The sequence below is a fragment of the Danio rerio genome, chromosome 21 (genome assembly GCF_052040795.2).
Source record: "Danio rerio strain M-AB ecotype USA chromosome 21, GRCz13ab, whole genome shotgun sequence".
Classification (NCBI taxonomy): Eukaryota; Metazoa; Chordata; class Actinopteri; order Cypriniformes; family Danionidae; genus Danio; species Danio rerio.
In genome coordinates, this window is record NC_141041.1 from 43,475,001 (window position 1) to 43,493,635 (window position 18,635).

The following is an 18,635-nucleotide window of genomic DNA, read 5'->3' on the forward strand; positions in this document are numbered from 1 at the left end:
TATTTTGGGTAAGGCATAAGACTAAAAAATTTCATCCAATTAAATAGAGTCGGACCGACATCTCTCATAATTCCAATAAGTAGCCGAAACTGTCTGTCAGCGAATGCATATTTGAACAACTGCGCAGCCTTTTTTACGCAGCTCTGCCGACCGCCGCACGTTTACGAGAGCACGCGCACGATCGGTAAAAACTTGCTGAATCAAAACCTTTTTAAAACCTGAATCAATATTGGAGTTACCTTTGCACACTGGAGAAAGGATGACACAATGGCAGAAGGATTTCTCTTAGACAGGTAATGTTTTAGCTTCACGCAAATCTGATGTAACGTTAGATGTTGTTACAAACGGGTTATATTTTCACAGAAGTGTCGTTCAGCCACTAAAATCTTCCGATGAAAGATTGATAAGACTATTTTCAGTTTCATAAGTGACCTTTTACAGCATCGATGATGTAGATTTTAATTAGTTTAACAACAAAACACAAGTAAATACTACTTTTTTTTAGACAGCAGAGGAGGGACTTTAATTCAGAGATTTATGCTAAGCTGTTAGCATTGTGGAAGATCACCTACTGCACCTTTAAATATCTATTAAACACTATCGAATGGCAGAAATGCTTACAAAATTGACGATTTTAAATCTGTATGACTTTTTTGCGTTCTTCGCCATTTTTATTCGCATATTTTTTAAAGGAAATAAAAAATATTGAAATAATTTCAGAAAATAACAGGAAACAAAAGTATTGGCAGATCACTACACATTTTTTGTGCCAATATTTACATGACAAATATATTCTTTCAATCTAGTAAACATGACGACAATAGAAACTCCAATAAACATGACATGAAAAGTTGTTGGAGAGAGCAGAGATCAATGTCCTATAATGCGGTTCATAAGTGTAAATAACGGTAAACACCCTTGAACAACAAGCTTCAGGAAACAGTTGTACAATGTAAGCTAAATGTAAAAGCCACTATCCACGATATTAATTTAAAACTACTCCGACTGTGTTCGTCTGATAAAAAAGGTCATATAGACAGAGGATGGCTTGAGAGCGAGTAAATTATTGGGTAATTTTTAGTTTTGGGTGAACTATTCCTTCAAGTCATGACTATTTTACACAACAACAATTCTTCTGTTCCAAAGTAACACAAAATAGTATGGCAATACCGTTACATTAAGAAGGTTAAAAGTATGCTTCTTTATCATTGAAGCTTTCTTTGAAGTTGTCACAAAGAGCTCAATTAGCCCATTAACTTTAAAACAATTAATTGATTTTTCAGTGGATCGTTGAACCCCATTAACCAGTCTGGATTCCATGATGGGCCATTTTCCTTGTGGACACATTAATGCTGTTTTTCCAAACATAAGCTGATGATGAGCTTGATCTTATGACTTTATACAAGTTAAATAATTTCAGACACAATATTTATTAAGAGTAATTAAACATTGGTCTAATTATAATGAAAGGTATTATTGGTTTCTCTGAATTTACCATTAGTAAAATATCGTTTCCGTACTTCTGTTTAAAAAAAAAAAAGACAAACTGTTGAATAAAATATTAACTTTCAGACATTTAAACATTTTACACACATTTTTTAAATGGCAAAAAAAAAAAAAAACATTGTTGTAAAAAATTAAGAAAATAGTTCACACCAAAATAAAATTTATCCCATAATTTACTCAACCTCAAGCCATCACCTCTGTGTATATGACTTTCTTTGGGCTGACAAAGAGTTTCATATTTTATCCTGGCTGTTCCATACTGTAAAAGCTTTAAGGGTGGCTTTTAGCACATAAATCTATTGTAAAATGAACCCATAAACCAAAAAAAAAAGTGGTTAATGCAGGTTTTATGAAGCAGATCAATGCGTTTTTGTAACAAGTATTTATCTTTTAAATTATAATCCTAATTCATTGACTTCAGGCAGTAACTGAATACATGTTATGCAGGTCTGCTGTATATAGGCAAGGCCCGGTATAAAATTCTGACAGTATAACCTTGGATAAAAATATCACTGTTTCGAGATTTGACGGTACTGTGATTATGTCTCTAAAATATGTCCTTTTTTAATGTCTGGGTAAAAAAGAAAAACTTTTTTCCCTTTGAGCACAGTATATTTTATTTTGAGAGACATTAAAAATATTTTGGAACAGTAAACATGCCAGGCCTAATAATTAAAATAAATCATCGACTTCTGCTGTCTTTATTAGTTTCTAAAGCACACATTTTTTTACAATTTAAAATAATTAAAAATAAAATAAAAAAAATAAAAAATAAAAAAACGTACATATACCTTAGGAACGGTATGGTAGAATATTTTGCCCGTATTAAACCTTGACTTTTCCAAACCGCGGTTACCTTGAAAATGGTTATCGTCCCATGCCTATGAAGGTCACAGAAGGTCACGAATGTAGACACTAGAGCTGCACAATTAATCGTAAAACGATCGCAATCTCGATTCGACCCCCTAGACGATCTTAATACAGCATTTCTACGATACTGTCAATCATACTTTCAAGTTAAGGAGAGAAATGGTGGTCGCACAAGTCTTCATATTGTTTTACATTTGTTGTTCAGCAACGTGGACACCTCCAAATGGTGTTGAAAGAGTCACATGCTGTATTTAATGGATATAATCCACCCCAAAAATGTCATTTCTGTCTTCATGTAATGTATTTGCGACTGCAAAATCACACTTTATATTTATATCTTTATATCTTATAAATACACCCTCTGAATGAAGTCTACTTTAGTGAACAGAACATGAAAAGACTGCATATCAGGTTTAAAGTTGTAAATAACATTCAGTTTGTGGCACAGAGTGATCGTTTGGGAGCCGCGCGGAAAGTGAACCGCTCTTAGCAGTGAAAATGAAACCGAAAGCGCACACCGTGTTGCCAGATGTAGCTGACTGATTCCAGCCCAAAAAGTATCCAAAACCCGCCAAAATGCAAAAATACCAACCCAGTCTTCTGCATTCACGAAAATTTCGGTTTCATTCTGATTGCTAAGTGCTGTTCATACTTCGCGCGCAGCTCCCAAACGATCACTCTGTGCCAGAAACTGAATAATTTTTACAACTGTATTACCTGTTACTCGCAATATATGCAGGTTCTGTTCACTAAAGTAGACGCGCGCGTGTCTATCATTAAGTACAGCATGTGCGTGCCCTCTCTGTGATAACAGCTCACGGTCGGCAGCACACATCACGTGTGATTTCCCGATCGCGAAAACAACATTATATTAAGACAAAAATGACATTTTTAGGTGAATTATACCTTTTGAATACAGTATGTGACTCTTTCAACATTATTTGGAGGTGTCAATGTCACTGAGCAACATGTGTGAAACAATGAAAAGACTCGTGCAGCCGCCTTTTCTTCTCTCCTGAACTTGAAAATATGATTGGCAGAATCGAAGAAATGCTGGATTAAGATCGTCTAGGGCAGTGGTTCTCAAACTTTTTTCATCAAGTACCACCTCAGAAAAGAATTGTCTCTCCAGGTACCACCAAAATTAGCAGTATTGAAATACAGTAGCGTAGTAGGCCCAGTAAAGCAGCTATAACTCTGCACAGTTAAAAAAAGTGTCAGATTACCTCAGAAATATAGGCTATATGTCATATATGGCATATTATATACATCATTTTTGATGAATTTTGAAATGGTTGTAGCATGTACATGACATATTTCATTTCTCCGCGTACCACTAAAAGGAAGCCTGCGTACCACTAATAGTACACGTACCACAGTTTGAGAACCACTGGTCTAGGGGGTCGAATTGAGATTGCGATCTTTTAACGATTAATTGTGCAGCTCTAATCAGCATTAATGACCAGTACAAATCTAAAGTCTGTTATCAAGTGTATACAAAATTTAGCATTTTAACCAACAGTAGACATACACAAAGCCTATTGCTGTTTTACCACGTTTAAAAATAACAATAATAATAGCCCACTCATATTAACCTTTATTTTACATCTACAGAATCGTGAGAAAATAGTGATCTTTATTTTAGGCAAAAAAAATTATAATTGTGATTCTCATTTTAGCCAGAATCGTGCAGCTCTAGTAGACACATGCATTAATAATATATGATAAAATGTTATACAGTAATGCCGAGCCAACAATGCCGAGTTCAGACTGCATGATTTTCAAAGTAGTCGTGTCACAGATGTTTTCACACTGCATGACTATCTGGGCTAGCGTTTCGTCGCTGCTTTGTTTACACTGCAAGATGGATCGGGGACAGGGACTTTCAGATTGCATGACTTTACTATAGGAAGAATCGCCGATAACTTCGTCCAAACTACGTCTCATAACTACATAATGAGAAAGAAGCCTTTAATGAGGTAGAACATGCTGTTTGCTCACCTGGGTTTAAAGGGAATTAGCCATTTCTCCTCAACGTTGATAATAAACTAATTTCTTTCTGTATGAACCGTCAAACAGACACGGTTGCTCCTGAGTCCTGTCAAACCTCCACTAGTTTTTCCTCCATTTCGTGAGTCCAAATAAACCGAAAAAGAGCGCTTTTAACTTCTCCCTCAGCCTCCCACTGACCTGCAGCAGCTATACACACACACACACACACACACACACACAAGTGAAAGCTGCTCTCTCATTGGCTGTAGGCGATCGCTGATGTTATTTTCAGTCAAAACTCAATTCACACGGCATGATTTGAATCGCCGACAGCTCCAAATATTTAGCACGCCAAATATCTCGCAGGCATCGGCGACTCATCGGCGATTCTCTCAGATCGTGTCTTTGAAAGTTTATACTGTGTGATTGTCACTCCCGTGCACGAGCAGCGATTTGCCTGTGATTTCAGGCATTTGTCGGCGATTTCTCAAAACCTGTCGGCGAGCCAAAATCAGGGCTAAAATCACGCAGTCTGAACTAGGCATAAGTTTTCTTGGTTAGCATAGTCTTCTCTCGTTCAACTGTGTGTGAAGTGGTTCCCATGGTAAGTAAATATTCCCGGAGCTTCCACTACGAATGCATCTTAGGGCCGGTACACACGAAGCTGACGCCAAATAACTAGCACTAACAAAACCCAACTGTGTTGTCGCCTTGCGTTGGCTCATGTCTGGTTCTGATACGGCCATGCAAAGTGTAAACAAAGCAGCGTTTCAGTTTATACCCGTTTACTTAAAATATTTTTGTTCCAAACACCATTAGCTTTGACCCCCCGGCGGCGTATTTGTTTGTTTGATGACTTTTAAAAGCTTGAAAATAAAAGCCACTATCCTACGGCATGGAAGAGCTCAGCTAAAACTTAAAGCTTTAAATGCGTTTGTCTGATAGAAAAGGTCATATTGACAGAGGATGCTTGAGAAGGAGTAAATTATGGGGTAGTTTATATTTTTGGGTGAACTATTCCATTAGAATGATTTAAGTTATGACTAATTTACACAGCAACAATTCTTCTGTTCCCCTCAAAAAAAACACACAGAATGCAAAAATAGTGTAGTGTAAAAAAGATGCTTCTTTATCATTGAAGCTTTCATTAAAGTAGTCACAATGGGCTTAATTAGCCAGTTAACTTTAAAACGATTAATTGCGTTTTCAGTGGATCGTTGTACCCCATTACCCTGTCCAGATTTCACCACGGGCCACTTTCCTTGTGGCCACTGAGGCATGATTGGTGAAGGTTGAGCCCTACGGGGCAGAAGCGAACGCAAGGCAGAAGTAGCATCATTAAACAGGCCGAGCAGAGAGAAAGTGGTCAAGGATGGCTGCGTCCATCATTAACGCACAGCAGAATCGTGGAGTGACGCATCAATGATACAAACTGCTGCTGACGCGGCACCAAAGGTCAATACCGTTTTCCAGAGAGAGAGCAGAAGGGGTGCTCCGCATTCCTCTGCATCAGATAATCCAATTTAAAGACGGAGCCGAGGATGATATTGCGCCGCACGAGATGAAAAGCAATTCCGTTCTTATATTAAAGAGCTGCACAGGAAATGTAACCACTGTGCTTATGGGGACGTGCTATTACTTTGGGCTTCCTAATGAAGTGGAGGAGGAAAATGGATAAATCAGACGAGCTGTGAAATCTGTTAGCTACTGAATACAGCCAAAAGACGAACTGCTGATTTTAGATTTTCTGAGAGTTTTTTTTTTTAGTGTTTAAAATAAAGATTATAGAGGATAAAGAGGCATGGGACAATAACCGGTTTCAAGGTTTAACGTGGTTTGGAAAGCTTCAAGGTTTTTAAACCACTAAAATGTTCTGTTATACCGTTCCTAAGGTATGTACAGTTTTAAAGGTTCAGGACACCACGGAGAACTTTTTTTTTTGTATTAACAGATGTGTGTGTGTTGAGCATCAGTTAAGACAATGTTAGCACCTGTCAGCTTTAATTGTGGGGAAAACTGGATAATTTTGAGCTTTTGTCAGCTAATTTCAGCTTCCGGGTTTAAAATGATTTTTGGGGCGGGATCAAAATCGGCGACGTAGCGCAGAACTGCAAGTGCAATGATGACGCGTCGGTTTCTCATTATTATTCATAGCAGAGTATCCTATGAGAAGAGCCGGCTGCTTAATTATTCATGAGACCTGCCAGACCTGCCAGTGTCAAGCCCGAGCTGAGAGACACGGAAACCACGGCACAGTATTTAGCCGTTCATGAAGGCTCATATGCGTTTGTTTCCATCATCCACGGGGTTTGTTGCATGCTTTCCCCCGCGATCTTGTCAGGGCCGATCATACAGCAAAGCTGTGTGTGTGCTGAAAGCATTTTTGTCGGGAGAGCAGCCCGAGAATTAGAGAATGGCGGACGCTGCCTTTCATCAGGAGTTCATTCACATTCAGACACATCGCTGTGCTGCTGTGTTTGCCTAAATCCTCCAGATTACCAGAAGGGTTAATGGTTTAAATAGACGGGTCAGGAGACCTGCTGCACTGAGTCTGCTGGATACAGGGATTGAGGGAGAAGTCCTCATTTATAGTGTTTACATGAACACACATCTTTATAATGATATAAGTTGTTGTTGTCTGTATATGAAATTACAAATAACAAATGTAGCAAGGCATTAAATCACTGTTCATTTCTTTGCATTTTAACTTTGTAAACTATAAACTCATGCGTCTCCTCTTTGTGTCTCAGTTTGTGAGCTAACTGACAACAGCAGTTATTCGCTCCCCTTCTCCCCTGCTGGTTACGCCCACTCCTGCCCGATGCTCGCGGAGCTCCACGCCCATTAATCATGCATCTTTTGAAAAAATTCTGAAGTAGACTTTAACCGAAAGAGGGGAGAGTCATGGCCCTTTAAGGTTAAACGCTGGGGGATTGCACTTTAATGATCCATTTTGCAATGCAACAATGTTTTCAATTGGCCTGTTTTCACTATATTTTTCACTTGCGTGATTTAAATGAGAACAAGAGAACAATGATCATCACACGGCGGCCATTTCCATGTACTGAACACTTAGGGTAGCGTACTCACAGTATGTACTGCTGCCTTGAATCAAGCCAAAGAACGCTTGTCCCCCCTCCCGTCTCCCCCGATGGCCAGCACTCACATTGCATTCGCGACTGAGCACGCTTACGTCATCGATGAGGCGCTGTTCAGCAAGAAGCATGCTCGCTCAGCACAGTGGAGATTACTCTAGGAATATCGTTTTAGTCCTTTGTGATGCAGTGTCACGCAGTTAAATATTACGCCGAACGGATCAGCCACTTTTGACGCTCACAAACAAGTCCTCGTGCTGCAGGAATTAGGAGGTTTGATGAAGGTGCAGCTGTTGTGCAGTAACGGGTTTGCGTCTTTTTAAAGGGTCACAAAACACCAAAACACATTTTTTGAGCTGTTGATATGCGTATATGTGTCCCACACTGCTAAAAACACTATTAGGACACATATATTACACTAAAAAGTGTAAATTGGTTGTTTTTGCATTATTTCAAGCAAATTCGTACTTCCGGTTTGAAACGAATTTTTGAAGCTGCGTCACGGCCATGACATAATAGCGTGTATTCCAGCGTGCAGACTGGACGTCTGTGCCAGAGTGTGTCTTATTACGTCTTACAGTGTGATGCATTAATGCATGAGTAAGGCTTGGTTCAAACCAATCAGCGCGCTCTATTGTGCAACGTCATTAATATTCATTACTGTCACAGTGTTTAGACGACAGAGACAGAGCCACTTGCTGGCAAAACAAGCGTGAAGTGTTGCTTTTATAGTTTGCTGCAGTTAATTTTTTATTTCATTTTCTCTCTGTGAGAGCTCAGCTGGAGTCACGTGTGGATTAACAGTGTACGCGACGCGCGACAACAATAACTTACGTGTCTAAGGAGGATTATTGTTTACCTGAGAGCTGTTCTCATCTGCAAACGCTGAGATCCGGATTGGCTTGTAGTCTCCTCTTAATAAAGACGCGGCTCTAGTTGCTGGTGATTGTCCTGACTCTACAGATTTGGTTAGTGAGCGACCAGTGCTCTTTGTGTATTCTGTTTGTTCGTATCAAACTAACTATTGCACCGAGTGTAAACATGCTAGCACCACAACCAAACTTTAACCTCATGTAGGATTTTCACCACATTTTGTGACCGGAATAACACACGCGGCTTTCTGACGCTAACTGCCGTGTGTTTCCGGGAGATGCTGAGGTTTTTTTTTTTTTTTCTCATTCGCCGTGCGGTATCAAACATTGCATGAAAAATACACGCTTACAGCAGTTCCTTGAATCAAATATCTCGTCTGTTGCAAGGGGCATGACTGAATTCCCTGAATGAAAGAGCCAAACTGCAGTTAAAGTCCACCATTTAATAATTCGATTACAGATGTCCATGTGAAAACCATCACTTTCTCCCCTGTGTGTGTTTTGACTCTGAAACTCAGCGCGCCCAAATAGACACTACCACACCATGCCTCTTTTCTTTCTCCAACACTCCCCCTTAAACAGAGCTGGACACGCCCACTTTTCTGACTTTTTCCAAAATAGAGGTGTGAAAACACACTGCTGAACTGAGAGAGTTTCATGGCCCTTTAATAATCTATGACAGTTTGCGTCATTTACCAGTAGGAATGATAAACGCATATGAAACAGTCCCATAAAAGTCACGTCTAGTCTTCAGTTTTGGGCTTAGGCGCGCTTTGCACTCACACTACAAGCATACCGCGCCAAAGCCCAAGTGAACCGCGCTCTGGTACATCTCTTCCAACCAGGCCAGGGCCGGCCAACTGAACTGTGCCTGAGCCCAATTCAGAGCACTCACACCTCACACTTCTCAAACAATCCGGGAACAGGCCTGGGCACAGTTCGCATAGCATAGTGTGAGTACACCCTTATTAAGCTATGTCTATTTTTATCCAGATACTCATTTTATGGGACCTTTAAAGGGATAGTTCACCCAATAATGTAAATTTACTCACTATTCAATGGTTCCAAATCTTTGAGTTTCTTTGTTCTGTTGAACAATAAAGATATTTTGAAGAATGTTTCACTGCATCTGAACCTACAAGTGACAGTATGACGGCAATATCCACTAAATCAGCAAAAAGCAGCAGTGAGAATTGCTATTAGTTTCCTCATTACCATGCATTATATGAAAAAAAAGCTAACCGAGCACTCTTTCTGCCTTTTCCAGAAAATACTGCTGCAGTGCTTTGGTCTAAATAAATACAAGTCATAATTGTGTTACTTATGCATATATTCCATTATATTATGACAAACAGTTCCAAAAATGAATAAATGCATATAATTCATTCCACTGTCAATATAAGAAATATCTCACAATTCCACATAATAAAATGCAAATTAATGTAAATCTGCTGTGGAAGAGAGTTTGAGCTGGAATATGATAACACAACTATTTTTTTCATGGATGCATTGCCCTATGGCAAATATTCAGTTTTCTGAAAGTAACACGCTCCTAGTTAGAGCAGATCATTTCACAACAACAACATCTAATTAACGAAAACGCAAATTACAGCAACACCTGCTCCTTAATTTCTATTAATGTGTAATCGCTGCTGTGATGGACATTTTTCTTCTTTTTTTTTTAGGAGAAGCAAAACAATTTAGCTGGAACTCAAGTGTTAGATACCACATTAGGGCAGTCACTACATATAATTTCACTGCTATTTCAAATTGGTGACTTATTTATTAGAATATTACATGGGTCAAAACAATGAAGGCTTTTAATTTTTCTACATTTTACTCCATTTTTTTCAGCTGGAGCAGTGACAAATTTGGCAGGTCAAGGAAAAGTTTGACAAGGTCAGATGGAAAAATCCTTAGAATTGAGTCATTCCTAGGGGTTTAACTCAAGTAAATGAAAAAAGATACTAGACCTATTAATTGTTAGGAAACAGATTTTTAAAATGAATTAAACAATTATTTTTAGTTTATTGTTAAAATATTTTACTTGTCTTATGCCGCAGTCACACTAGAGTTTGAGCATGTGAAATTTTGTTGTAAAGAGCTGCGAAATTGAACAAGATGATTGGACATTTACAAAAAGCGAGCGATTAATCCACATTTAAAATTTCTGTCCAAAGAGGTCATGTTTTGATCTTCGATTGGTCTCATGCAGTCACGCGTCACAAGTTCACAGTTTGAACTTTGCAGCACAGTGAACTGCAAAACTTGACGCACGAGCTTACGTTTCCCATCTGACGTATTCGTGTGCGTATGAATGGAAGTCTATAAGGTGAAAAGTCCAGAATGACTGCAGCTTTAGGATAACGTTATCTGAAAAGTTAATCTCCTGGGACACCTAACTGATCTAGACCCTACCCCTAACCCAACCAATAATGTTTTCAAAAGCAAACAGCGACCACAGTTTCATCTTGATTTTACACATAATGAGCTACCCAACAAACTGACATTCAGAAAAAGTTGTCCATAAGGATATTGACTGAGGCAAACATAATTACAAATCATAAACATCATTAAAATTGTGATTTTCATTGGGTGTTTTGCAGAGAACTGTCGATAATATGGGAGCGTAAATAAACCAAAAGTTGTCATGAAACAGCCTTGTAGCATTCGTTTTATCTAGAAACTGCAGTGAAACGTATGCATGACGTACATATTTCCAATTAGCCTGTGTTGGACAATTCTTACTTGGCAGATTTCAGATTTGACATATCAAAATGGCTTCATTTTCAGGTATTGTATCAAAATTTGAAATTCTATAACAGGTATACTGCAACACATCTAATAAATGTGATAATGATATTTAATTATGCTTTAATTACAATTTCACAATTATAATCAATACCTTTATACTGTGAAAGCTCATCTCACATTAATAAAGATAAGAAGAGAACACACTTTCCCATAAGCAAACAGAAAAGGGCAGCACATAATCAATCATTTGTCTCTCCAGAGCAACAGCTAACAATATTTACTTGATAACATTGAGGGCAGCATCGCCCACTGTAATCATCTCTGAAGGCCTGAACTTTTATTATGGTGCGTGAAATGTCAGTAAACAGTTATTGCCCTATATTCCCTACAGAGATCCTTTAAGTGTAAAGTCAACACGCGCTACACAACAGATGCCTTTAAAAGCACTCTGAATTAACCTCAACACTTCACTTTGCTCATCCGTTCTGCCTTCACAGATACAATCACCATTTCATTTCTGTCTCTTTTAGCTCTTTTAAGTTCATCCGACCAATTTTTTTAATCAAAAGCATTGATATTTCAATACATATAAATAAAATATTTGAAACAATTAAATGTTTACTTTAATTAGTTGTTACAGTATGTCTCAACTCCCACAGTTTTACTTTATTCAGAGTTTTCAGCGACTCATTTCAGTCGATGTGATTTCCATTTATGTTGATTAATAGCAGTTATTCCAGGCCCCCAGGAAGTCATAACTGAGGGGCATTTTAATCCCATAGGGGGTACTAGATTTTGCCCCCCTTGTTTCTTTTATTTAGGCTATTTAGTCACGTATTTATTATTACTTTGCATTACTGTCCAAGTTATTGACTTAAGGCAGTAATTAACTTTTTATAGTAATAATAATAATAATATGCACAGTTTCGCCATTACTGATTTTATCAATGAAGGCGATACCGTTTACATCAGGGGTGCTCAATCCTGTTCCTGGAGATCTACCTTCCTGTACAGTAACTCCTACCCTGATCAAACCCACCTGAACCAATTAGTTAGGACCTGAAATCCACTTGATAATTACAGACAGGTGTGTTTGATAAGGGTTGCAACAGAAATCTGCAGGAAGGTAGATCTCCAGGAACAGGATTGGCCACCCCTGGTTTACATAAACACAGACAGATCTTGGCTTCAGTGCCAAACAAGTGCTTTAAATTATATCTTACTCTCCATATTTCTTTTCGTTTTATTTCAAATAATAAAAATGTTTAAGGATTTAGGTAAAGACATCAAAATGTGCCCACACATGCAAGCTAGACTAACTGGTAAATAAACATAGTGAAATCAGCATAACCAAGTCATCACGCTTCATTACCCAACTAATATCAGTGTTAGGAAAAAGTTAAATGTAGCAATCCAATGTCACTTAAAAAATATATGTCAATTGCTTACATTTTAAGTCATTAGAAAAATATCTAAAGGGATACCTAAATTCACAGTTATTACCATAAAAACCGGTTAAAGTTTGGCATGGATTACACGCAACTCAATAGGCTATAACTTTTTTTCACTGTTTTATTTTTTATTTTGTGTGATATGTTCGGTTGGCATTTGTAAAAACGCTATCATAAACCATTAGACTTTTAGGCCTTTTTGTCATTTTATTTATTTATTTATTAAGCCTATTTTAATAACTTGTTACATTTTCATTTTTAGGGCCATGAGCTAAAAGTCAAAACTAAATCGATATGCTTACTGTATTTTGGCTGTTAAAATAGGCCTACAATGTATTTTCTGGTGTGCATGAGCAAATAGCGGTATAAATTACCATGTCAAAATAAAAGCAAACATTCAAAAGGGTTCTGCGCTTGATCAATTTTAGCTTAATTTTAATTATATTGATAATAATGAATATTAGGGCTGCTCGATTTGGGAAAAATCATAATCACGATTATTTTGGTCATAATTGTAATCACGATTATTCAAAATGATTACTGTTGAAGTCAAAATTATTATTATTTTTTTTTTTTTCCCCCCAAATGATGTTTAACAGAGCAGGAAATTTTAACAGTATTTTCTATAATATTTTTTCTTCTGGAGAAAGTCTTATTTGTTTTATTTCGGCTAGAATAAAAGCAGGTTTAAATATTTTGAAACCTATTTTAAGGTCAATATTGTTAGCCCCTTTTAGGCAATATATATTTTTGATTATCTGTAGAAGAAACTACTGTTATACAATGACTTGCCTAATTACCCTAATTAAGCCTTTGAATCGCACTTTGAAACTGAATGCTTGTATTTTGAAAAATATCTAGTCAAATATTATGTGCTGTCATATCATCGATAAAAGAAATCAGTTATTAGAAATGAGTTATTAAAACTATTGTTTAGAAATGTGTCAAAAAAAAATTTTAAAAAGAAATTTAGGGGGAAAAGCGTTGCTGCTAATATTCAGGAGAGCCAATAATTCTGACTTCAACTGTATACAGTTATTTTCCTCCCTGCAAAGGAAAGAGAAATAAATACAATAGAATAAAAATATGAAATAATTTGTGCTTTTAGCATCTTCACTGTAAGAAAAACACTTAAGCTGCAAAAGCCCTTCAGTCAAGAGCAGCGAGGGATTTTCTCCTTGTGTTATTTGATTACTACTGATCAAAACAGGCAACAGCAGGAATAGTGCGCGGTCACTTTAATGGTTTAACTTTCACGTTTCTTTTGATCCCCAACTCGTTTGTTTATTACACAAATAAGGGTTAATATGATTAATTACTAAACACCGCATTTTGACACCTATTTGAACATTAAAGCGCTCGCGTAAATATAATATGTAATGGAATAATTGTTCATCTCGATTAATGGTTTTTCATAATCGTTAGAAGCCAAAATCGAAATCGGATTTTCAATTAATTGTACAGCCCTAATGAATATAATAAATTAAAACATTATTAATAGTGTAGACTACTGTGGGACTTTGCAGTGCACTAAACACTTGTATTAGGCTACGTATCCCCTAACTGAAAAACTAATGTGAAAATGACTGGCAGTTACCGCTAAAATTATTTAACTGCTAGTTTCTTCAGCGTTTTTACCCTTTAGACCTCAAGAGAGTTGTATATAAAGAAATAGTTAACAAAAACATGAAATGACTTAGGCTGCTTGTCGTTATGAGACCAACTAGTCTAGTTTTCTACCGTGTGAGTTTAGAGTGCCATTCCGCTGCCGTGTGCGCGCTTTAAAGGCTATATACGGGCGCACCCTGACCTGACGCGGGGACCAGATCTCTGGACTATAGGCCTAGCTTTAATTTCACAATTTTCATAATTTAATTGCTATTTCAAATTATAAAATATAAATGGTTGAATGTTGGAATGACAGGAGTGTTATTAATGACTGAAAGAATTTTGTTTTGTGAACTAATCCTTTATGAAAACTAGGGTGGCACAAATTCTTTCTGAGGGGGCAAAGGCTTGTATGAGTGAAAGGGGCGACTGTTTACTTGTGAATGTACCAAAAATGATGGTGCATTACTTGCTTTTTCAACCATAAGTACATCTTATGCCAAATAGCTTGAATAATATTGTTTGGTCCTATGTAAAAGTACTTGTTTAGTCTGTCTTCGGTTATGTTTAGTTAAATATTTCTATTATTCAGGAGAGCCAATAATTCTGACTTCAACTGTATACAGTTATTTTCCTCCCTGCAAAGGAAAGTGAAATAAATACAATAGAATAAAAATATGAAATAATTTGTCCTTTTAGTATCTTCACTGTAAGAAAAACACTTAAGCTGCAAAAGCCCTTCAGTCAAGAGAAGCGAGGGATTTTCTCCTTGTGTTATTTGATTACTACTGATCAAAACAGGCAACAGCAGGAATAGTGCGCGGTCACTTTAATGGTTTAACTTTCACGTTTCTTTTGATCCCCAACTCGTTTGTTTATTACACAAATAAGGGTTAATATGAATAATTACTAAACACCGCATTTTGACACCTATTTGAACATTAAAGCGCTCGCGTAAATATAATATGTAATGGAATAATTGTTCATCTCGATTAATGGTTTTTCATAATCGTTAGAAGCCAAAATCGAAATCGGATTTTCAATTAATTGTACAGCCCTAATGAATATAATAAATTAAAACATTATTAATAGTGTAGACTACTGTGGGACTTTGCAGTGCACTAAACACTTGTATTAGGCTACGTATCCCCTAACTGAAAAACTAATGTGAAAATGACTGGCAGTTATCGCTAAAATTATTTAACTGCTAGTTTCTTCAGCGTTTTTACCCTTTAGACCTCAAGAGAGTTGTATATAAAGAAATAGTTAACCAAAACATGAAATGACTTAGGCTGCTCGTCGTTATGACACCCACTAGTCCAGTTTTCTCCCGTGTGAGTTTAGAGTGCCATTCCGCTGCCGTGTGCGCGCTTTAAAGACTATATACGGGCGCACCCTGACCTGACGAGGGGACCAGATCTCTGGACTATAGGCCTAGCTTTAATTTCACAATTTTCATAATTTAATTGCCATTTCAAATTATAAAATATAAATGGTTGAATGTTGGAATGACAGGAGCGTTATTAATGACAGAAAGAATTTTGTTTTGTGAACTAATCCTTTATGAAAACTAGAGTGGCACAAATTATTTCTGAGGGGGCAAAGGCTTGTATGAGTGAAAGGGGCGACTGTTTACTTGTGAATGTACCAAAAATGATGGTGCATTACTTGCTTTTTCAACCATAAGTACATCTTTTGCCAAATATCTTGCATAATATTGTTCGGTCCTATGTAAAAGTACTTGTTTAGTCTGTCTTCGGTTATGTTTAGTTAAATATTTCTAGTATACCATATGTATAGTTAGTATTGTTAAATTAACTCTCCAGTATATTAATTATGTATACAGTAGGTTTAAAATTGCTTTTACGTCCAGTGAATGTTTACTTTCACCATCTCATTTAGGGAATCTCCTGAGATAAATGAGTTGTATAAATAAGTTAGTAATAAATCTATATAAAATGCTGTGCTTCCCATCTCCTTTATTTAGCCCAATGACTTCTGAGACTTCTAGAGTGAGTTTGGTGCTCAAGTCTGCATTAGATGAATCCTTGTTATGAAGAATGCCTCCGGGTTCTGTTATGAATCCTTGTTCTTGCGTTCTTGAGTTTTGAAACTGAACTTTGGCGGGTGATGATGACATTAAACGAGAACATAAACACAAAAGATCAGTTAAAAATACATATTGAGAAACAATCATTTTGTTCCGCTGTATATTTACATACACATGTAGCCTAATGAAAATAAAGCTAAACGTGTAGTGACTTCTAGACACATGGTATTGTGTGGCATGATTAACTCCAAAATAGCAGCGTTTTGTCTATCTACACAACTACACGAGAGGCGGTGTTTTGAAATGTTTCCACTCTGTGACCCGTTCGTGAAACGTCTCTGTGAAAGCCCATTTCAGGGCACCAGCAGCACCGACGTCGTGTGAACGAAAGGTCGGAAATCAAACTTTTGCTAACTGACCTAAATCCTTGACCTAAATAAACGCTTGACTAAACCGTGAATGAGCTTTTAACTCTGGCAAACGTAGAAATTAAGACATGCATTAATAATGTCATTTAAATTAATGCGGTGGCAGAATTTCCCTGCGGTATTGAAAACGGATTCATATTGAAGTTTCAGTATTGTGACAACACTAGTTCCTGCAAACACACTCATGCAGTGTGTGTGTTTGTGTGTGTTTGCAGCTGCAGAGGGTTCGAAAGAGTCACCCTGCGAGCAATTCATCTGTGAAATTAATTACAGGCGGCTCACATTCATTCCTCCAGTGATATGATGAAGATTGCAAGAGGGGGAGGAAACGCTGGCCGCTAAAATGCTCTTTTGATCCACCTCTCAGCACAGCTCAAGTGTGAAAACTGCCGATTTCTCATTAATCCTTCCATTTCTTTGCTTAATTGACAGTGAGTGCCTGGAGAGCTCGGTGCATTTGTGTGTGTAATACAAATTGGTATTATAATGCATGTGACATATTTGTCTACGTGTGCGTTTTATGAACAGCGGCAGGTATGGGTTTGTAAGCCTATATTCGAGAAGGAAAATTAAAAAGTAAAATGTACAATAAGAACATGTTAAATAGGCAATAAACCTTCCATAATATTATAAAGTTAAAGGCAAATTATTAGCCCCTCTGCAATTTTTTTTCAAATATTTCCTGTTATCCCATAGAGAAAGTCTTATTTATTTTAGTTGGGCTAGAATAAAATCCCTTTAAAACCCTTTAACTTTAACCATTTAACTTCCTTAAATTGTGTTCCTTAAACTACTCTAAGCAAAATTGGCAATGTTTGTTTTGTTTCAATGATAACCTAACCTTGAAGAGATGATGCCAACCCTAAGAGGAATTGAATAGATGATGCAAACCCTGAGAGGACTTTGAGGACAAACTGTTCTTATTTACTGTAATGATCAGATCACTTCATTGAATATACGGACAACCTTTTTTGAAATATACACCATATTTTTGTACAATTACAGGTTAACTATGTATATAAACCCTATATAGTCAACACCTTAACCTTATGTAAAGCTGCTTTGAAATGAAAATTATTGGGAAAAGCACTACTCAAATAAGCCTGAATTGACCTGAATCTACAGCAGGGATTCTCAATCGGAGTGCCACGGCTCACTAATGGGCCTCAGCGATCCGGCAGGTGGGTCGCGAGATTAAAATTAACTTAAATATTATACTATAACTATTTGATTTCATTATTAAAATGATCGCAGTAAGGACATTTCCCGTTTTCTGTGATTAAATAAGCTAATTCGGACAGCAAAAACAGCCTCACGGTTAAATACAGACATGTGGTCTAAATTTTCAACCGCTGCGCGTCAACTAGGATTACATTCTCAGTTGTATAAATCAAACCGTCAAGCAAATGTAAGGGTAACGATGATTAGGGTATAACCTGCTCGGCGAGCCTCACGTTTGCGACTCATACTGTATCAGAGTCGCACAAGTCCATTGATTCACAAACTATGCTTACCCTCTTTGTGTGAACGCTTTAAAATATCCGCATAGTTGTCCAAACTAACGTCCTGAGTGTTTTATAACGTATGCGCGCCCGTACAGTAGGATTTAGTGAGACTCTATGGCACAGGTGTCAAACTCAGTTCCAAAAGGGCCGCAGCTCTGCACAGTTTAGTTCCAACCCTAATTAAACACACCTGATCAAACTAATTGAGTCCTTCAGGCTTGTTTGAAACCTACAGGTAAGTGTGTTGGAGCAGGGTTGGAACTAAACTGTGCAGGGCTGCGGCCCTCCAGGAATTGAGTTTGACACCCCTGCTTTATGGTGTTTCAGTGAACAGCTGTTCACTGTTTCTATCAGCGAACTCCAATAAAGTCCAGCTACAACCCAATCCGCCTTCGGATCTATGCGTTTCAAGAGATTTAGAGTGTTTTTACAATGTTTTAAATTTTTTTAATGGATATGAATGGTAGATCAACAGATGAATATTAATCAGTCTAATTCAAAGCA

General features: G+C 37.3%; 1 protein-coding gene and 2 long non-coding RNA genes across 3 annotated transcripts in view; all 3 read right to left on the reverse strand.

Annotated features, from left to right (window-relative positions):
- Positions 1–18,635, reverse strand: part of LOC147838945 (uncharacterized) — a 1,276,407-nt gene that overhangs the window by 580,347 nt on the left and 677,425 nt on the right. The gene's annotated exons all lie outside the window — the stretch shown is intronic.
- The window catches only part of siah2l (seven in absentia homolog 2 (Drosophila)-like), a 61,056-nt gene that overhangs the window by 28,186 nt on the left and 14,235 nt on the right, over positions 1–18,635 (reverse strand).
- LOC147838949 (uncharacterized) lies at positions 8,638–15,283 on the reverse strand. Its single transcript, XR_015520632.1, has 3 exons — positions 14,935–15,283; positions 12,244–13,734; positions 8,638–12,073 (listed from the first exon to the last, which is right to left on the reverse strand). It is a non-coding gene; the product is annotated as an uncharacterized LOC147838949 (long non-coding RNA).